The 22,203-nt window shown below is 40.8% G+C and overlaps 1 long non-coding RNA gene across 2 annotated transcripts; it reads left to right on the top strand.

Annotated features, from left to right (window-relative positions):
* The first annotated feature begins 837 nt into the window (after positions 1-837).
* LOC113201645 (uncharacterized) lies at positions 838-19,181 on the top strand. Of its 2 annotated transcripts, none has more exons than XR_003299922.2 (3): positions 838-945; positions 18,355-18,508; positions 18,970-19,181. It is a non-coding gene; the product is annotated as an uncharacterized LOC113201645 (long non-coding RNA). The 2 variants fall into 2 exon arrangements; XR_003299926.2 differs by lacking the exon at positions 838-945 and adding an exon at positions 5,092-5,175.
* The last annotated feature ends 3,022 nt before the right edge of the window (positions 19,182-22,203 follow it).

Below are 22,203 nucleotides of genomic sequence, written 5' to 3'. Positions count from 1 at the left end.
TGAGGAAAGATGAATAAAGAGATATCTCTAACTTGAATTTTATTAGCTACACAGATCTATCTTTAGAGCAAGATATTATACAAAAGAAAAAAATGTTATTGTCATGTATACAACAGTAGAGTTTATTGCATGCAAAATTTTCCCAGCACAATTTTTTTTTCTGGAGGTAACTCCTAGATTAAAAATCTTGGATCTGAAAAGGTTTACCTCCAGAAGAACTTTGCTGGGAAAATTTTGCATGCACTAAACTCAATTATCTAATTGCATCTTCTCAACAATCCCGAGGAAGTGGTTACTATTCACATATTACAGACGTGTAAACTGAAACGCAGAGTAGTTAAAATGCTGACTTGGAACTTCATCAGCGCTCCTGAATTTAAATTGTTTTTCTCTCTGTAACAAGAAGAAAACTGGAGAGGAAGAGAGTGAATGACACGAATAATGGTGCTGGGAAAGGAACTCTGCACCATTACCTGACTCACTACACTGCCCCGGATGGGAAAGTATTTTAATCATGGAGGAAAGTAGCATGATCCTGTCTTCATCTCTTTGCATTTGGACCCTTCCTTTATGGAGGGGCTATAAACTCCAGAGATTCAAGGATCCCTCCTTCTTGGTCACAGGCATGTCTTTGAGCAGAAAACATGGTGCACAAAACCCCAGAGGCAAAGGAAAAAGATGATTCACTGTAGCATGATGATTTCCATTGGTGCAGCTGGGGAGAGACATGGTTTCTGCCAACATCCGCTGACGTCTCTTTGTGCCAACCCCTAAAATAGAAACCCCTGAGAAAAAACAGGAGCATCCCTCAGAAACACAAGAAGTCTGTCTGGGATTCGGTTACATGTAAAGATTGGCTTCAACTGGCTTCGCCCTGTGCTGAATTCCCACCAAGTCTCCCTCCTCCTGCCTCTGACTCACTCAGCAGCCAGCCCTACTTTTCGGGTGAGTTTTCTCTTAGAAGCATTTTCTATTTTTTTCCTTTTTTTTTTTTATAACTTTGAACATATTTTTTATTTTAAAATTTTTAATTGACACGTGGTAACAGTACATGTTAATGGGGTACCGAGTAACATTTCAACACATTTACACTGTGTAATGATCAGATCAGAGTAATTGGCATCTCTGTCACTCAGACATTTATTTCTTTGTGTTAGGACCATTCAGAATACTCCCTTTTACTAGAAATTTTGAAATACGCATTTAATTGTTTCTATTCTAGATAAATAAACACCAAAATATGAGACTCATTTGTGCATAAGTACTGTCGTTTTCCATCTTTTATCTTCGTACATATTTCATTTTATTTAAAATAAATTATTCCTAGAGACTAAAGACTATTAACCCACCAAAATGCATTCACCTACCAAAGACAAAATCCCAGTAAGACAATGGCATTGCTACCTTATTTGCTATTCCAAGTGACATTTCCTCAGATGTTGCTTCCTTGCTGTGCAAACATAGTTACGCATGAAATAAAGTAAAAACAACAACAAAGAAAAGAATTAAACAGCAGTTAGTGGTTGGATGTTATTTCCAGTTTGGAACCACTGACCGGGCAGCTATAGAAAACTCTTCCCTCTGTTATTACAAAATAACAGTTTATGGATGGTGAAAAGAAAACACAAGTGAATTTTCTTTTAACTTCAAATACAGAAGCTGGTGTATCTATCATTACCACCACAGCACAATACGTTATGGGAGAAGGTCATCGTAACTTTAGAGGGGTTATTTCCATCCACATCTCTCATCCTCTCAAAATTGTTGTTCTACCAGGACCAAGCTGATGCCAGATGCTCTGCTAAAGAAAACATGCCAAATTGAAGCGAGTTAATTAGAGAGAATGAGATAGAACTAAAAGGTCAATGCAGGGGACCCAAGGCCAACACAGGTCTTGTTACCACGCCCTCGATACAGAAGCACCAAAACATTCCCTGTCCTCCCCTTTCAGTTTTGCCTTTATGTTCAATTCTCCTTTTCCAGATAGACCGGTTATCCTTTATCCTAACGATCAGAGCTCTGGTCTTTGTCAATGACCACCTATCAATGAAAAGAATTCTCCCACTTTCATCCTTCAAAAAATGTTCTCATTAAAACAATATCAATAAAATAGCTAATATTTATTGAGATTAACTGCATGCCAGGTAATATTCTTATTTATATCACAGGACACTCCCATGAGGTGGCGGTTAGATACTTCGTATTCCAGTTATGTGTCTAACTGAACTATCCTCATAGGGTACTTCTGTGATGGAAGGAAGAAGTTTACATCATTGCCATCCTCAACCCCAGCCCCTTGTCAGTCTTAAGTTGATTCCTTTGGAATAGAACAGCTGTTCATAGAAGAATCTCATGCTCCAGAATACTTGAGGGTATCTGACTGATCTGAGTAGCCAGTGAAGACTGCATCCATATATTAAGTATGCCAAAATTAAAGAAAAGACCAGGCCCTTTTCTTGGGTCCCCTACATGGACCTTTTAGTTCTATCTCGTTCTAACTAGCTCATTTCAATGTGGCATGTTTTCTTGAGCAGAACACAAGTACACTAACATTTCAAATGGCTATGTCTTCATAATTTGTACTCGATATATAAATGTGTTTCCTGGATAACAGATTCACTAGGAACGGCAGCACTGAACAAGGGGCACAGTTCAGAGATCTCAGCACTGGGGCACGTAGCTTTATCTGACATCCCTCAGCCTTTGGAGGGCATGACCTGGAGTCAGCCCTCCAGTTGGCATTGCCCTTTCAAAATGAGCTCCCACCCTTGAGGACACTCAGCTTTCACAGCCACAGAGTTTGCATCATCATTTAGAACATCTCTTGGATTCTTCTTGGTTTGAGATGGAAAAGTAAATCATTATCTTGTTTTTTTTTCCCCCGCTGTCTCTAAAATGAACTAAAGGCAGCATACAGAACACAAAACAGAAAAGGGCATGCTAACTGAGGTGAGTTCATAGAACACCTGTACTCTATACCACAATGCATGGATGATGGCTGCTGAGAGAACAAAACTGGAGGGGCAGTAAGAAAGGACACCAGAAATTGGCGCTTGATTTTAAAGACCTTGAGCCAGAGAAAGATGAGCGCAATCACCTCATGTTTGGGGCAGTACAGAAAGCCCTTGTAGAATAACTCCTGGAATCCAGCTCGACTCCATACCATGCCAGGCAAATGGGTTGAGTAGCAAAGGAGCACCTTCTTTGAAGAAGCAGATGCTTACTGTGGACAAGTGTTGTGTTAGGCAGCTTTTTGTCTCTGTGAGAAAATGTCTGACAGGCACCACTTAGGGGAGGAAGTTTATTTTCCGCTCCCGGTTTCAGAGGGTTCATCCCTGGTTAGCTGGCACCATTGCCCTGGGCCCCACATGAGGAAGAACATCATGACAGAAGGGTGGCAGCAGAGGAAAACCACTCAGTTCATGGCAACTGGGAAGCAGAGAGGTGGAGGGCCAGGGGCAACATATCTAAACCAAGAGTAACCGCTCAGTCACCCACTTCCCCCAGGCATGCCCCATCTGCCTCAGTTACCACCTAGTCCGTCCATTCGAATTATTAATCCATTAATTAGGTTACAGCCTAATCATCTCATCTTCCATCTCTGAACATTCCTGCATTGACACAGGAGCTTGTGGGGAACACCTCATAACCAAACTAGATCAGGTGGAAACCAAATTACATTATATTGGTGCCTCCCGCCCCTGCAAGTACACCCAACCTCTCAGTCTCCATGCCCAGGTCAGGTAACATCATGAAGTTTTACTCTAAGTAGAAAGGTGTTCTTTTCACCTGGCCCTTATTTGCAACTACAGGGTGAACTGTTGAGAAAGTTTCTGGACAACCTTTCATAGTATTAGTAGCAAGAAAAAGAGAATAATAAAATGACATTAAATTTATTTTATATATATATATATATATATATATATATATATATATATATATATATATATTTTAAAGAGAGAGTGAGAGAGTGAGAGAGGAGAGAGAGAGAGAGAGAGAGAGAGAGAGAGAGAGAGAGAGAGAGAGAGAATTTTTTAATATTTATATATTTTTTTTAGTTCTCAGTGGACACAACATCTTTGTTGGTATGTGGTGCTGAGGATCGAACCCGGGCCGCACGCATGCCAGGCGAGCGCGCTACCGCTTGAGCCACATCCCCAGCCCTCTAAATATATATTTTAGGAAATGTAGAAATTAATTGATCTGAAAAATCAAAAGGCAAATAAAGAACTATACAAGAAAACAGTATATGGTAAAGTTTCATCAAAGTAAGAATTTAAAGGGAGTGTCTTTCTGAAGCAAGAGTCCAGGATTGATCTAGAGGGGATCAATTAAAGTTTGGAACACCAAACTAGCAGAACTCATGGGAATAAAAAAAAAGAAAAAGGTTCAGAAGGAAACAGGGAAAAAAAACAGTTAGATACTACTGAAAAAAAATTAGGAATCAGTAAGGAAGGCTAGGGAAATATGAACAAAGTGAAAAATTTTAAATAATTTTAAAAGATAATAAAGCAGATGGCATATGAAGGACTATCAATCTATGTATGATTATTGTCCCTAAAGACATGTGTAGGACAAATGGAACAAGAATAAAATATTTGGATATACTGCAAAATAAGCTTTTCTAAAGTCTGGAAATACTGTAATCTTTACAGGTAACAGTTACACCATATTTCAGAAAAATAATTCAGACCCATAAGTGCAAATATGTGATCTAGTATGCTAATGACCTACAGTATCTAAAAATAATTCTGGAGACATGCTCAATAAAACAAGTCCAGCGATCTATGAAGCAGCAAAAAAACGAATATTTCCTCCCTCAGTTTGGCATCTAGCTTTGGAATGCCTGATGTCTTCCATGTGGCTAGGGAGCTCTTCCCCACAGCATCAGTGGGGGTGAGGCACAGTGAGCAGTTCTAGGGATAGCCCCTTGCCCAGCCTTCCTGTAGTCAGGGCAAAGATCATGATGTGGGATTCACCAACCAGTCACACCCAGGTCATATTTTGACCCAGGAGCCACTAGTGGGAGGACAAGAGAAGGGAACTCTATCTTTGGAAGTGCCAGAAAGAGGTGGCTGAAAGGTCAGGTTCCTGGCACTGATACTTGAATGAAGTCTAGAAGCAGCCATGGTGAAAACTGTCGTGTCGTGGGAGAAGCTACAGTCTCTTTTTTTGGTTTGTCTTAATTCATTTTTATTTTTTGATCTTTAGGTACAAAGAGTTGGGTTAATCATTCTCTAAGATGGTAGTGATTCACTGGTATATGGTTACTTAGTTATTGAGATTATACTATTCATTCTCTTTTATCTCCCCAAATATTTTGCTTTCACTTTATAAGTAGCATTATTATCTATCCACCCATCTATCTATCTCTTTATCTATCTATATACAGTCTTGAAAACATTATACACATGTGTCTATATCTATACAGTCTATTTAGTTTTGCTCAGGATATATTTTAATTAACAAAATGCTTTGAGCTGCAGACCTCATTCAGTTTCTCAATATGTGGTGTCAATATTTTGCATCTCTAACATTGATGGTGTTCACACCTCTAATTTTTCCTTCTGTGCTTGGTAGTCCTCCACACTGTGTGCCCTTCAGTTTTACTCACCCATTTCCCCAAAGAATGGGTGAACAGCTTGCTCTGACCATACAACTGAGCAGTGCTTTGGAGTACACCCTTGTCACATGTCTCCTGTGGACCTCTTGAGAATTTCACTGAGATACATGCCCAGCCAGAGGGCTGCTGAAATGTAGGGTATAACTAAAAATTGATAAGCTGCATTCAGAACACATCAACAGTTACACTTGTGTAAAAACAAATGCTTCCTCTGTACATTGCTGACAAAACTTGGCACTACCAAGCCTTCTGATTTTTCCAGTGTAGTGATATTGCGGTCTTGTTTTAATTCATATTTCTATAATGAACAGTGATTGTGAGCATCTGTTCATGAGCATTTTCATACCCATCACCCACTTTTCTGCCGGATCTTCTCTTTCACTCATTCAATTGGAAGGGCTTCCTCCTGTATCCTAACAAATTCCTGTCTTATGCTCATGGACATTGTACATACATCCTACCAGTATCTGATTTTGTTCTTGGTGTCTTTTATTAAGTGCAAGTATTTACATGTGTTCTAATCATATTCATATCTAACCTTTTGTTTGTGCTATTGGGTAAAAATCTAGAAGTCCCATGCTTCTATTTTTCTATGAATTTTATCCTTTTATTTTAATGTGAAAGTTTTAAATTTACCTTTGTATACACTAATGAATAAGGAAAAACTTTCATTTTCTTCATAAAGTAAGCCACTTTCCCAGCGCTATTTGGTAGTTTTTCTTTTCTCATTGATTTTGTTGATATGTTTATTATATATTAAATTCCTAGTTTTATTCAATTGTATAAATAAATTCCAAATTCTATTCTCTAGATCCATCAGCCTGTTCTTAAATCACTGTTTATTTTATTCTGATTATATTAGTAGTACATTTTAATACCCTGCAGTGCTTTTGCCTCTGTTTTTGAAAAGACATAAAAAAGAACTCTGCATAATGGAAAATAATATTTTATAAAGGTTAATTCCATTATTTAGCAACCTCTATACTTCTACAGAAATTTTATCCTTAAAAAAATCTCCCAAACAAAAATAATTCTTTGAAAACACTAACACATCCCAGCACATTGTCACATGCCTGCAATCCCAGCTGCTGGGGAGGCTGAGGCAGGAGAATCCCAAGTCAATTCAGCAAGATCCTGTTTCAAAATTGAAAATGGGCTGGGGATGTGCCTCCGTTGTTAAGAGTCCCTATATTCAAACCCTGGTACCAAAAAAAAAAAAAAAAAGAAAGAAAAGAAAGAAAGAAAGAAAGAAAGAAAAAAAAAGAAAAGGATAAAAATACTAACACATTGATTAATTGATTAGTTGATTAGTATAGCTATAGCTTTGATTTTCTTGATTTTAGAAAATTTACTTTGATAAATATTTTCCATTATGCAGAGTTTTTTTTATGTCTTTTCGTAGCTTAATATTTTCTCCACAGTGACTTATACTTTTCAATTTATATATACCTTTTATATTTGTTGTCCATAGAAACCATACATTATTTTAATTAAATATTCCAGTTAGCTATTTAAGGAAGGAGAAATTTAATGATATCATTAAGAATGGTCAACATTGTGTTTTCCAAATATTGGTAATATATATAAAATATTTGCCATTTATGTAATATAAGGTGTTGGGTTATAGTTTTATTTTAATGTATGCACATTGAGTCCTGATTATAATTTATTTGTGCTTCATTAAGTGAATGTAGCAAATTATATTAATAGACCCTGTGATGTTAACCCATTCTTCCACTGTTAGCAAAGATAATGATTAAGCTTGATATGTCATTTTTAAACATATTGTTGAATCTGAATAGTCACTACTAATCACATTACTTAGTAATTCCTCTTCCACTGTTTTCTCATCCTGTCTTCTCATTTTTAGGCAGTTGCTGACTCACTTTACAAAATTTAGCTATCATTTTCTAATTAGTTTTGAGACTTTAAAATGTGTATTCCAGATACCAATTGTTACTGGACATATTACTGGCATGTATTTTTTTTTCAGTCTGTGTTCTGTCTTTTCATTCTTTAAACATGTTTTTCAAAGAGTATAAGATATTATTTCTGATGAAATTTAATTTATCATGTTTTTATTCTATTTTTTTTTTTTTTTTTTTTTTATTGGTCGTTCATAACATTACATAGTTCTTAATACATCATATTACACGGTTTGATTCAAGTGGATTATGAACTCCCGCTTTTACCCCGTATACAAATTGCTGTATCACATCAGTTACCCTTCCATTGATTGACATATTGCCTTTCTAGTGTCTGATGTATTCTGCTGTCTGTCCTATTGTCTACTATCCCCCCTCCCCTCCCCTCCCCTCCCCTCCCCTTTTCTCTCTCTACCCCTTCTACTGTAAATCATGTCTTCCATTTGTATTCTCTTGACTTACCCCTCCTTACCTCTTATATGACATTTTGTATAACCCTGAGGATCGCCTTCCATTTCCATGCAATTTCCCTTCTCACTCCCTTTCCCTCCCACCTCTCATCCCTGTTTACTGTAAATATTCTTCTCAAGCTCTTCGTCCCTACCCTGTCCTTGTTTACACCCCTTATATCAAAGGAGTCATTTGGTATTTGTTTTTTAAAGATTGACTAGCTTCACTTAGCATAATCTGCTCTAATGCCATCCATTTCCCTCCAAATTCTATAATTTTGTCATTTTTTAATGCAGAGTAATACTCCATAGTGTATAAATGCCACATTTTTTTTATCCATTCATCTATTGAAGGGCATCTAGGCTGGTTCCACAGTCTTGCTATCGTGAATTGAGCTGCTATGAACATCGATGTAGCAGTGTCCCTGTAGCATGCTCTTGTTAGGGCTTTAGGGAATAGACCGAGAAGGGGAATAGCTGGGTCAAATGGTGGTTCCATTCCCAGCTTTCCGAGAAATCTCCATACTGCTTTCCAAATTGGCTGCACCAATTTGCAGTCCCACCAGCAATGAACAAGAGTGCCCTTTTCCCCGCATCCTCTCTAGCACTTATTGTTGTTTGACTTCCTAATGGCTGCCAGTCTTACTGGAGTGAGATGGTATCTTAGGGTAGTTTTGATTTGCATTTCTCTGACTGCTAGCGATGGTGAGCATTTTTTCATGTACTTGTTGATTGATTGTATGTCCTCCTCTGAGAAGTGTCTGTTCAGGTCCTTGGCCCATTTATTGATTGGGTTATTTGTTATCTTATTGTCTAATTTTTTGAGTTCTTTGTATATTCTGGTTATTAGGGCTCTATCTGAAGTGTGTGGAGTAAAGATTTGTTCCCAGGATGTAGGCTCCCTATTTATCTCTCTTATTGTTTCTTTTGCTGAGAAAAAACTTTTTAGTTTGAGTAAGTCCCATTTGTTGATTCTATTTGTTAACTCTAGCGCTATGGGTGTCCTATTGAGGAATTTGGAGCCCGATCCCACAGCGTGTAGATCATAACCAACTTTTTCTTCTATCAGATGCCGTGTCTCTGATTTAATATCAAGCTCCTTGATCCATTTTGAGTTAACTTTTGTGCACGGCGAGAGATAGGGATTCAGATTCATTTTGGTGCAAATGGATTTCCAGTTTTCCCAGCACCATTTGTTGAAGATGCTATCCTTCCTCCATTGCATGCTTTTAGCCCCTTTATCAAAAATAAGATAGTTGTAGTTTTGTGGATTGGTTGCTGTGTCCTCTATTCTGTACCATTGGTCCACCCGCCTGTTTTGGTACCAGTACCATGCTGTTTTTGTTACTATTGCTCTGTAGTATAGTTTGAAGTCTGGTATCGCTATACCGCCTGATTCACACTTCCTGCTTAGTATTGTTTTTGCTATTCTGGGTCTTTTATTATTCCATATGAATTTCATGATTCTTTTATCTATTTCTACAAGATATGCTGTTGGGATTTTGATTGGCATTGCATTGAACTTATAGAGAACTTTTGGTAATATCGCCATTTTGATGATGTTAGTTCTGCCTATCCATGAGCAGGGTATGTTTTTCCATCTTCTAAGGTCTTCTTCTATGTCTTTCTTTAGGGTTCTGTAATTTTCATTGTATAAATCTTTCACCTCTTTTGTTAGGTTGATTCCCAAGTATTTTATTTTTTGGGGGGATATTGTGAATGGAGTAGTTGTCCTCATTTCCGTTTCAGAGGATTTGTCGCTCATATACAGGAACGCCTTTGATTTATGCGTGTTGATCTTATATCCTGCCACTTTGCTGAATTCATTTATTAGCTCTAATAGCTTCTTTGTAGACCCTTTTGGGTCTGCTAGGTATAGAATCATATCATCTGCAAATAGTGATAATTTAAGTTCTTCTTTTCCTATTTTTATGCCTTTAATTTCTTTTGACTGTCTAATTGCTCTGGCCAGTGTTTCGAGGACTATGTTGAACAGAAGTGGTGAGAGAGGGCATCCCTGTCTTGTACCAGATCTTAGAGGGAATGCCTTCAATTTTTCTCCATTCAGAATGATGCTGGCCTGTGGCTTATCATATATTGCTTTTACAATGTTGAGGTATGATCCTGTTATCCCTAATTTTTCTAGCGTTTTGAACATAAAGGGATGCTGTACTTTGTCAAATGCTTTTTCTGCATCTATTGAGATGATCATATGGTTCTTATTTTTAAGTCTATTGATGTGGTGAATAACATTTATTGATTTCCGTATATTAAACCAGCCTTGCATCCCAGGGATGAATCCTACTTGATCATGATGTATAATTTTTTTGATATGTATTTGAATCCGATTCGCCAGAATTTTATTGAGGATTTTTGCGTCAAGGTTCATTAGAGATATTGGTCTGTAGTTTTCCTTCTTTGATGTGTCTTTGTCTGGTTTCGGAATCAGGGTGATGTTGGCCTCGTAGAATGAATTTGGAAGTTCTCCCTCTTTTTCTATTTCCTGAAATAGCTTGAAAAGTATTGGTGTTAGTTCCTCTTTAAAGGTTTTGTAAAACTCTGCTGTATACCCATCCGGTCCTGGGCTTTTCTTAGTTGGTAGTCTTTTGATGGTTTCTTCTATTTCCTCTATTGTTATTGGTCTGTTTAGGTTGTCTATATCCTCCTGGCTCAATCTGGGCAGATCATAGGACTCAAGGAATTTATCTATGCCTTCACTATCTTCTATTTTATTGGAGTATAAGGATTCAAAGTAATTTCTGATTATCTTCTGTATTTCTGAAGTGTCTGTTGTGATATTGTCTTTTTCATCCCGTATGCTAGTAATTTGGGTTCTCTCTCTTCTTCTCTTCGTTAGCATGGCTAAGGGTCTGTCAATTTTATTTATTTTTTCAAAGAACCAGCTTTTAGTTTTGTCAATTTTTTCAATTGTTTCTTTTGTTTCAATTTCATTAATTTCAGCTCTGATTTTAATTATTTCTTGCCTTCTACTTCTTTTGCTGTTGTTTTGCTCTTCTTTTTCTAGGATTTTGAGATGAAGTATGAGATCATTTATTTGTTGGTTTTTTCTTTTTTTGAGGAATGAACTCCAAGCAATGAATTTTCCTCTTAGAACTGCTTTCAATGTGTCCCATAGATTCCGATATGTTGTGTCTGTGTTTTCATTTAACTCTAGGAATTTTTTAATTTCCTCCTTGATGTCTTCTAAAACCCATTGATCACTCAGCAACCTATTGTTCATTCTCCAGGTGATGCTTGCTTTTTCCTTTCTTCTTTTATCATTGATTTTCAGTTTCATTCCATTATGATCAGATAAGATGCATGGTATTATCTCTACCCCTTTGTATTGTCTAAGAGTTGCCCTGTGACATAGTATATGGTCTATTTTTGAGAAGGTTCCATGTGCTGCTGAGAAAAAAGTGTAGCTACTTGATGTTGGGTGGTATAGTCTGTATATGTCAATTAAGTCTAGGTTGTTAATTGTGTTATTGAGTTCTATAGTTTCCTTATTTAACTTTTGTTTGGAAGATCTGTCCAGTGGTGAGAGAGGTGTGTTGAAGTCTCCCATGATTATTGTATGTTGGTCTATTAGACTCTTGAACTTGAGAAGAGTTTGCTTGATGAATACAGCTGCACCATTATTTGGGGCATATATATTTATGATTGTTATGTCTTGTTGGTGTATGGTTCCCTTGAGCAGTATGAAGTGTCCTTCTATATCCCTTTTGATTAGCTTTGGCTTGAAATCTATTTTATTAGATATGAGTATGGACACTCCTGCTTGTTTCCGCGGTCCATATGAGTGATATGATTTTTCCCAACCTTTCACCTTCAGTCTATGTATATCTTTTCCTATCAAATGCGTCTCCTGTAGACAGCATATTGTTGGGTCTTGTTTTTTGATCCATTCTACTAGCCTATGTCTCTTAATTGGTGAGTTTAAGCCATTAACATTTAGGGTTATTATTGAGATATGGTTTGTTCTTCTATCCATATTTGTTTATTGATGTTACTAAACCTGATTTGTTATCCTCTTTGACTACTTTCCCCCCTTTACTGTCCTACCTCCCATTGTTGGTTTTCAATGTTGTTTTCCATTTCCTCTTCCTGTAATGTTTTGCCAAGGATTTTTTGAAGAGATGGTTTTCTAGCTGCGAATTCTTTTAACTTTTGTTTATTGTGGAAGGTTTTAATTTCATCTTCTAACCTGAAGCTTAATTTCGCCGGATACACGATTCTTGGTTGGAGCCCATTGTCTTTCAGTGTTTGAAATATGTTATTCCAGGATCTTCTAGCTTTCAGAGTCTGTGTTGAGAGATCAGCTGTTATCCTGATTGGTTTACCCCTAAATGTAATCTGCTTTCTTTCTCTTGCAGCTTTTAAAATTCTCTCCTTATTCTGTATGTTGGACATCTTCATTATAATGTGTCTAGGTGTGGATCTCTTATGATTTTGCACATTCGGCGTCCTGTAGGCTTCTAGGATTTGGGATTCTGTCTCAATCTTCAATTCTGGGAAGTTTTCTCGTATTATTTCACTGAATAGACTGTTTATTCCTTTGGAATGGAGCTCTGTGCCTTCCTGTATCCCAATGACTCTTAAATTTGGTCTTTTGATATTGTCCCATAATTCTTGGATGTTCTGCTCATGGTTTCTTAGCAGACTTGCTGAGCTGTCTATGTTCTTTTCCAGTTGAAATACTTTGTCTTCATTGTCTGATGTTCTCTCTTCTAAGTGATCTACTCTGCTGGTAGTATTCTCAATTGAGTTTTTAAGTTGGTTTATTGTTTCCTGCATTTCTAGAATTTCAATTTGTTTGTTTTTTATTACCTCTATCTCCCTGTGAAATTGATCTTTTACTTCCTGGATTTGTTTGTCAATGTGATCTTTCATTGTCTGATTTTGCTGTCTCATGTCTTCCTTGAGACTCCAGATCATCTGAAGCATATATATCCTGAACTCTTTATCTGATATTCCATCTGTTGCAGCTATTACCTCTTCTAAAGTTGAGTTGACCTGCATTGCTTGTGGACCTTTCTTTCCTTGTCTTTTCATACTGCTCGCGTTTCTTTCTGCTTGGTGCAACTGTTGTGTTTTGAAATTTACCCCCTATTTATTTATGTTGCTCTTGTATACTTGAAAAGTCTCTCTTGCAGGTGCAGGCGGCGGCTGTGCCCCTACTCCAATTGGGGTGACGTGTCTACCACGCTGGCGGCTCTCTGGGCCTGTTCCGGGAGTGGAAGGCGGCTCTGCTCTGTCCCTATTCCAATTGGGGTGTCGTGACTACAATGCTGGCAGATCGCTGGGCCTGTTCCGGGCGTGGGCGGTGGGCTTGGCTGGCGGGATTCCACCTAATGGCAGTCCCTAACCTCCCTGCTTGCTAATTAATGGCTTCTCTGAGGCGCCACGCCTTCTGTAGCTGCGGGGCAGGCCGCGCGAATCAGTTGGCCTGGATCTCCGGGGTCCTGCTGCTGGCTGTTTTGATGTTGCAAGCTGTTGGAGAGTGGTGGTGTATTCTTCAGCTTTCCCGGATGGTGTCCACTGACTGCCTGGATGGAGTGTCCGCTGTTTTGATGTTGCACTCTGAAGGAGAGTGGCGGTGTATCCTTCAGCTTTCCCGGATGCTGGCCGCTGACTGCCTCGGTGGGGTGTCCGCTGTGGGGGATGGGACTGTACCGCTTCCTTCCCCTTCTGAGAACCCGTGCTCGGCCCAAGGGTCCGTGTGGGCTTGGCTGGTGGGATTCCACCTAATGGCCTTCCCTAACCTCCCTGCTTGCCAATTAATGGCTTCACTGAGGCGCCACGCCTTCTGTAGCCGCAGGGCAGGCCACGCGAATCAGTTGGCCTGGATCTCCGGGGCCCTGCTACAGGCTGCTGGGATCCCTGGCACTCTATCACTTTGATTTTTTCTGCTTGCCCCTCCCCCAGCGCTGGCTAGCCAGGTTTCCTTTTGGCTGCTACTGGGAGGAGGGGTTGGAGGTCAGGTGTCTCTGGTTTCCCCCTGGCCTGTATGGAGGCTCAGCTTGATACTCCCTCTCCCGGCAAGCCTAGGAGAGATTTTATGCGAATTCCCGCTGTCTGGGGGGTGAGCTGAATGACACCGACCTGTTTTGATGTCGCACTCTGAAGGAGAGTGGCGGTGTATCCTTCAGCTTTCCCGGATGCTGGCCGCTGACTGCCTCGGTGGGGTGTCCGCTGTGGGGGATGGGACTGTACCGCTTCCTTCCCCTTCTGAGAACCCGTGCTCGGCCCAAGGGTCCGTGTGGGCTTGGTTGGTGGGATTCCACCTAATGGCCTTCCCTAACCTCCCTGCTTGCCAATTAATGGCTTCACTGAGGCGCCACGCCTTCTGTAGCCGCAGGGCAGGCCACGCGAATCAGTTGGCCTGGCTCTCCGGGCCCTGCTGCAGGCTGCTGGGATCCCTGGCACTCTATCACTTTGATTTTTTCTGCTTGCCCCTCCCCCAGCGCTGGCTAGCCAGGTTTCCTTTTGGCTGCTACTGGGAGGAGGGGTTGGAGGTCAGGTGTCTCTGGTTTCCCCCTAGACTGTATGGAGGTTCAGCTTGATACTCCCTCTCCCGGCAAGCCTAGGAGAGATTTTATGCGAATTCCCGCTGTCTGGGGGGTGAGCTGAATGACACCGACCTGTTTTGATGTCGCACTCTGAAGGAGAGTGGCGGTGTATCCTTCAGCTTTCCCGGATGCTGGCCGCTGACTGCCTCGGCGGGGTGTCCGCTGTGGGGGATGGGACTGTACCGCTTCCTTCCCCTTCTGAGAACCCGTGCTCGGCCCAAGGGTCCGTGTGGGCTTGGCTGGTGGGATTCCACCTAATGGCCTTCCCTAACCTCCCTGCTTGCCAATTAATGGCTTCACTGAGGCGCCACGCCTTCTGTAGCCGCAGGGCAGGCCACGCGAATCAGTTGGCCTGGCTCTCCGGGCCCTGCTGCAGGCTGCTGGGATCCCTGGCACTCTATCACTTTGATTTTTTCTGCTTGCCCCTCCCCCAGCGCTGGCTAGCCAGGTTTCCTTTTGGCTGCTACTGGGAGGAGGGGTTGGAGGTCAGGTGTCTCTGGTTTCCCCCTAGACTGTATGGAGGTTCAGCTTGATACTCCCTCTCCCGGCAAGCCTAGGAGAGATTTTATGCGAATTCCCGCTGTCTGGGGTGTGAGCTGAATGACACCGACCTGTTTTGATGTCGCACTCTGAAGGAGAGTGGTGGTGTATCCTTCAGCTTTCCCGGATGCTGGCCGCTGACTGCCTCGGCGGGGTGTCCGCTGTGGGGGATGGGACTGTACCGCTTCCTTCCCCTTCTGAGAACCCGTGCTCGGCCCAAGGGTCCGTGTGGGCTTGGCTGGTGGGATTCCACCTAATGGCCTTCCCTAACCTCCCTGCTTGCCAATTAATGGCTTCACTGAGGCGCCACGCCTTCTGTAGCCGCAGGGCAGGCCACGCGAATCAGTTGGCCTGGCTCTCCGGGCCCTGCTGCAGGCTGCTGGGATCCCTGGCACTCTATCACTTTGATTTTTTCTGCTTGCCCCTCCCCCAGCGCTGGCTAGCCAGGTTTCCTTTTGGCTGCTACTGGGAGGAGGGGTTGGAGGTCAGGTGTCTCTGGTTTCCCCCTGGCCTGTATGGAGGCTCAGCTTGATACTCCCTCTCCCGGCAAGCCTAGGAGAGATTTTATGCGAATTCCCGCTGTCTGGGGGGTGAGCTGAATGACACCGACCTGTTTTGATGTCGCACTCTGAAGGAGAGTGGCGGTGTATCCTTCAGCTTTCCCGGATGCTGGCCGCTGACTGCCTCGGCGGGGTGTCCGCTGTGGGGGATGGGACTGTACCGCTTCCTTCCCCTTCTGAGAACCCGTGCTCGGCCCAAGGGTCCGTGTGGGCTTGGTTGGTGGGATTCCACCTAATGGCCTTCCCTAACCTCCCTGCTTGCCAATTAATGGCTTCACTGAGGCGCCACGCCTTCTGTAGCCGCAGGGCAGGCCACGCGAATCAGTTGGCCTGGCTCTCCGGGCCCTGCTGCAGGCTGCTGGGATCCCTGGCACTCTATCACTTTGATTTTTTCTGCTTGCCCCTCCCCCAGCGCTGGCTAGCCAGGTTTCCTTTTGGCTGCTACTGGGGGGAGGGGTTGGAGGTCAGGTGTCTCTGGTTTCCCCCTAGACTGTATGGAGGTTCAGCTTGATACTCCCTCTCCCGGCAAGCCTAGGAGAGATTTTATGCGAATTCCCGCTGTCTGGGGGGTGAGCTGAATGACACCGACCTGTTTTGATGTCGCACTCTGAAGGAGAGTGGCGGTGTATCCTTCAGCTTTCCCGGATGCTGGCCGCTGACTGGCTCGGCGGAGTGTCCGCTGTGGGGGATGGGACTGTACCGCTTCCTTCCCCTTCTGAGAACCCGTGCTCGGCCCAAGGGTCCGTGTGGGCTTGGCTGGTGGGATTCCACCTAATGGCCTTCCCTAACCTCCCTGCTTGCCAATTAATGGCTTCACTGAGGCGCCACGCCTTCTGTAGCCGCAGGGCAGGCCACGCGAATCAGTTGGCCTGGATCTCCGGGGCCCTGCTACAGGCTGCTGGGATCCCTGGCACTCTATCACTTTGATTTTTTCTGCTTGCCCCTCCCCCAGCGCTGGCTAGCCAGGTTTCCTTTTGGCTGCTACTGGGAGGAGGGGTTGGAGGTCAGGTGTCTCTGGTTTCCCCCTGGCCTGTATGGAGGCTCAGCTTGATACTCCCTCTCCCGGCAAGCCTAGGAGAGATTTTATGCGAATTCCCGCTGTCTGGGGGGTGAGCTGAATGACACCGACCTGTTTTGATGTCGCACTCTGAAGGAGAGTGGCGGTGTATCCTTCAGCTTTCCCGGATGCTGGCCGCTGACTGCCTCGGTGGGGTGTCCGCTGTGGGGGATGGGACTGTACCGCTTCCTTCCCCTTCTGAGAACCCGTGCTCGGCCCAAGGGTCCGTGTGGGCTTGGTTGGTGGGATTCCACCTAATGGCCTTCCCTAACCTCCCTGCTTGCCAATTAATGGCTTCACTGAGGCGCCACGCCTTCTGTAGCCGCAGGGCAGGCCACGCGAATCAGTTGGCCTGGCTCTCCGGGCCCTGCTGCAGGCTGCTGGGATCCCTGGCACTCTATCACTTTGATTTTTTCTGCTTGCCCCTCCCCCAGCGCTGGCTAGCCAGGTTTCCTTTTGGCTGCTACTGGGAGGAGGGGTTGGAGGTCAGGTGTCTCTGGTTTCCCCCTAGACTGTATGGAGGTTCAGCTTGATACTCCCTCTCCCGGCAAGCCTAGGAGAGATTTTATGCGAATTCCCGCTGTCTGGGGGGTGAGCTGAATGACACCGACCTGTTTTGATGTCGCACTCTGAAGGAGAGTGGCGGTGTATCCTTCAGCTTTCCCGGATGCTGGCCGCTGACTGCCTCGGCGGGGTGTCCGCTGTGGGGGATGGGACTGTACCGCTTCCTTCCCCTTCTGAGAACCCGTGCTCGGCCCAAGGGTCCGTGTGGGCTTGGCTGGTGGGATTCCACCTAATGGCCTTCCCTAACCTCCCTGCTTGCCAATTAATGGCTTCACTGAGGCGCCACGCCTTCTGTAGCCGCAGGGCAGGCCACGCGAATCAGTTGGCCTGGCTCTCCGGGCCCTGCTGCAGGCTGCTGGGATCCATGTTTTTATTCTAGACAGTGCTTTTAGTGAGATGAGAACACCCCTATTCAAGCTTATAAAGACTTTCTTGTTTTCTTCTCAAAGCTTAACACTTTCAAGTTGTGTGTAGAGATTTGTCATTGATCTGAGGCTTGCATTGAATTTCATTTGTTTTTTACATATGGATATCCAATCAATCCAGTACTATTGAAGAAAAACGTTACTATCTTTCTACTCTGAGTTGGCTTCACATTTATAAAAAAAAAAAATAAATTGTTCAAATTTCTTTTCTAGTACAACATTTATATTCTCAAGGAATATTTCTAGACTCTCTATTCTGATTAATTGAACTACTTGTTAATCTTTGTGCCAAAACCTCAACACCTTGATTAAGGCATCTTCTTAATAAACCTTGAAATGAGGTGGTGATGATTCCCCAATTGCACTATTCTAGGTTCTTAAAATTTTATATATGAATGCTAAAATCAGTTTGTCAGTCTAACAAAAATGTATTCTGAGATTTTTGATTTGGTTTGTCTTAAAATTGAAGTTCAGTTTGGGGAAGACACATCCATCTGTGTCTTCTGACCCAACCACACAATATATTTCACTATTTATTTAGGTTTTAATTTCAGTTAGCAATGTTTTTCAGAATTTTGTGAATGTGGTTTATATATTTTTGCAAGATTTATTTTTTAATTTAAGGATTGAATGTTTTAGAAGCTGGAGAAAAATAAGTGTGAAATGAAAACTGAAGAGAGATCTGTGGAGTAGAAGAAGTGGGCAGAGAGGAGAAGAGGAGGAATGGGAAAAGGGAGGACTGGTGGAATGAACTTGACCAGACTGTGCTATGTATATATATGGACATACCACAGTGAGTTTCACCTTTGTGTGTATCTATAATGCACTAATTCAAAACACTATAAATAATTAGATGGAATACCAGTAGGGTAGAAGAAGGGGAATGAGGAGAGGGCAGAGGAGAGGGAAAGGGGGAGTACTGGGGACAGAGCGGAGCATATTATACTCCATGTTTGGATATGATCATGTCAAAATGAACCCCGTTATTATGTATAACGAAAATGTACTGAACAAGATTTATTTCTTATCCCATCATACTTGATGCGATTTAAATGGTACAATTTTAAACTTCAAGTTCTGATTCTTTGTTGTTAGTATACAGAAATATGATTGATATTTTTATACCACTTTCTAGTCAGTTCAGTGGTATAAAATAGTTCCTTAGATGATCCTGGCGTTCATGAATAAAGGTGATTTTTTTCTCTTTCTTCCTTATCCGGATGGCGTCTTCCTGCTTCTTCCTTGTGCTGGTAGGAGCCTCCAGTCGCATGGTGACAGCACCAGTACTTCCTGATCCTTGCACACTAAGGATGATGGCAGCTGTTGGTTTTCTCAGGGGCCTTTCCCAGATTGAAGAAGTTCCATTCTGTTGCTTGTTTGCTGAGGGATGTTTTATTTTGTTTGTTTGTTTGTTTGTTTTAATGAGGAATGGATGTTGGGTTTTGTCAAAAGCATTTTCTGCATTCTTCATAAACACAAATCTCCTTTCAGTAAAGAATAAAATATTTATTTCAAGATGTTGAAGTGGTGATTTTTTTCTTCTTACAAAACACTATGTGTCAGAGTAAATGTGTGTGTGTGTGTGTGTGTGTGTATTATCCTTCCAGTCTTGAAATGAGCAGTCTCATTTTTTCCATATTTTATATTTCTGAATTTCTACATTTTCTTTTTAAACTTTACCTTCTTTCCTGCACTCCCATGGAGAGTAAAATTATCTTCTCCAAATTTGAAAAGTCATGCATTCTCTTTCTTTTCTTAATAGTTATTGGACTTCTGACACAGGGATGCGTTTTATTGAGTCTTTTCAATGTTTGAACTTATCAAGGCTCTGCTTCCTCTCGATGACAAAGAAAACTCTTCTACCTTCTTTCAATTTTCTTTGATCCATAGTATAAACCATTTCCTAACATGTCTGGAATGAAATAATAAAAAGTGACATTTCAATTCAGTAAATAAAGAATGGCATGTTTAATAAAAAGCATTGGCATAATTACTCATCATGAGAACAATAAAGTTAAATCCTTATTAAATCCGTGTAAAAATAATTTTTTATGGATTAAAAATCCAAGCTTAAAAATCATAAAAATACAATATTTAAAGTTAAAGCATTTAGGAGAATATTGGTATTATTTCAGGGCAGGAAATGCCTTTTAGCTAAACAGGAAACCAGAAACCATAAATAAAATTATGGAAGATTTTTTTGCATTCCATGAAATGTCCTAAAAATATTGTAGAATTTATTTGTTACATATTTTTGCTGTGATCATTATTTACATTTTATAAGACATTGCTAATTGTTTTTCATTTATTCTTGCTGTGAAATCAAATATACGTTTTATGTCACATAGCTAAAATCTTCTTGCTATTTCACTTAAAAAAATATTCTATTTTTTTCTTCAAAAACTTTTTTTTTTCCTGCATCCCATCAACTTTCTATTCTAGGTGATGTACACCTGTCCACTGTGGGACTTACTTTCATCTTACTTCTCTATTCACTCCAGTGTGTCCTCTTCCTCATGTTTTCTTTCTCTTGCTCACTTTTTAAAAATTTATTTTCTTGACTATATTATCCAGAAATTTCCCAAGAATAATGTATGGGAAAAATTCTATAGAGTTGTATCTGTAGTTCTTACAAGTTCTGATAATTTAGCTGAATATAGAATTCTAGATTGAAACTGATTTATTCTTAGCACTTGGGAGGATTTCTTTCAGGCTTCAAGCATCCATTATTGGTGATAAGAATTTTGATATCAGTTTGATTTTCATCCTGTAAAGTTAGTGTGCTTAACCTTTGAAAGATTTTTATTTTTGTGTTTTAAGATATTAAAAAAAAGAATGAAAGAATTCAAGTGTGTATGTCTGTGTATTGGTGTTATCTTGAGGAAACTTTGATGTTCCTCTGGATTGAAAAATTATCTTTTTATTCTTCTGGTAAATTGTTTTCCATTATTTATGTTTTAAACATCCTTCTTATTTTTTGTTAAATCATTTTAGAATTTTATTAAATGCCAATCCTATTAGAAAACTTTTCTAGATAACTTTCCTGTTCTATGTATTTATTTGTACTCTTGTCTGGGAAATTTATATCAATTTTTGCTTCTAGTCCTTCTACTGAACTTTGTGGTTAGGTAAAGTAGTCTTTCATTTCTAAGAAGTGTCCCGTGGTTCTTCAATTTTCTTTTGTAAGGGTATTTGAAATCATTTCCTGGTGTTGTTTTATAATGGCAACAATATACCCAATCCTTCTAATATTTGTGACTTTATAATATTTTCTCTTCCCGGAATTATTTATTTATTTCGGTATAATTGATCTGGATATTTTTATAATCCTCATCCATTATTCCTACTTATTTTTCTGTATTTGTGGTAAAGTGTGGGTTGCAGGTTCTATTTTGGAAAAGGGTATTATTGATTGTCTTTAGATAGTTGGGACCCTGTTCCTCTTCTTTGCCTTCTTCTTGAGCAGTTACCTGGATACTCCATCTAATGTGGCAATTGTCAAAGAAGACATTACTGTGAAGTCCACGGACAGTACTGAGTTGGCCATTAGACCAGAAGTGCAAGGGGGAGAGAAGCCCTCAGCAACCTTGTTCTGAATCAAGAGTTATGTTTAATAGTGTTGAAAGTGAGGACTCTTGTTTTCCTTTGTCCTGTTTTGTTTGTGAGGTGGCCATTTGCTCTTTGTAAGGGTGTTTGAAATCAGAGAGCCGGCAAGGTTGCTGATCTGTGGACCACTTTTAATTAACCTATTTCTCTTGGGCATCTATTTCATACCTGCTAATCCTGAGTTGATCCTCTCCTCTATTCTTCAATACAGATTGGACCTTACCTCTTTCTTGAGTTTTTGTGCTATTGTGGAGAAGGAGAAGTCAAATATATGCAGGTCAGTTAATGTCAAACAATGATTATTACCATGACATAAATAAAATAGGGTGACAGGAAGGAAAACAGTGAAAGATATCTTAAATTTATGCCTCAAAAAAAAAAAACAGTATGGAGCTGCAGAATTTTTTGCTTTTTTTCAATGTTTTATGTTATTTCCTGCATTAGTAGGATGGAAACCAAATGTAAGAAAGACTTACTCTAAGTTCTACTGGATGTGACTGCTAGACTTTGAAACAGGTTTTAACAAATTAAAGTGATTCTATAATCACTATAAATTGCGGAAAGGGAGGAATATTTTAACTTAATATAAAACCTTATTTTAAGTTCAATTATTAAAAATCATTCACTTATGTCTATAGAACAGGAACTCTGTAGCTCTCTATGATCATAGTTTCTGGCACTATATGCTTTTGAAAATATAAAACCGAATTAATATTTTTTTAAAACTGACATCTTATCCAATTAGACTGACCTTTTCCCCTGTTTGTTCAGATCAATGAAGTTTGACTAAATATTCGTAAATACATAGGAAAGAGCAGATGTTGAAAAGTCAGGCAACTAGAAAACCCTAGATCTCACATAATTTCTAGATCTAGTGTAAAG

The sequence above is a fragment of the Urocitellus parryii genome, chromosome 12 (assembly GCF_045843805.1).
Source record: "Urocitellus parryii isolate mUroPar1 chromosome 12, mUroPar1.hap1, whole genome shotgun sequence".
Taxonomy (NCBI): Eukaryota; Metazoa; Chordata; class Mammalia; order Rodentia; family Sciuridae; genus Urocitellus; species Urocitellus parryii.
This window is presented reverse-complemented; position numbering and strand designations above follow the sequence as displayed.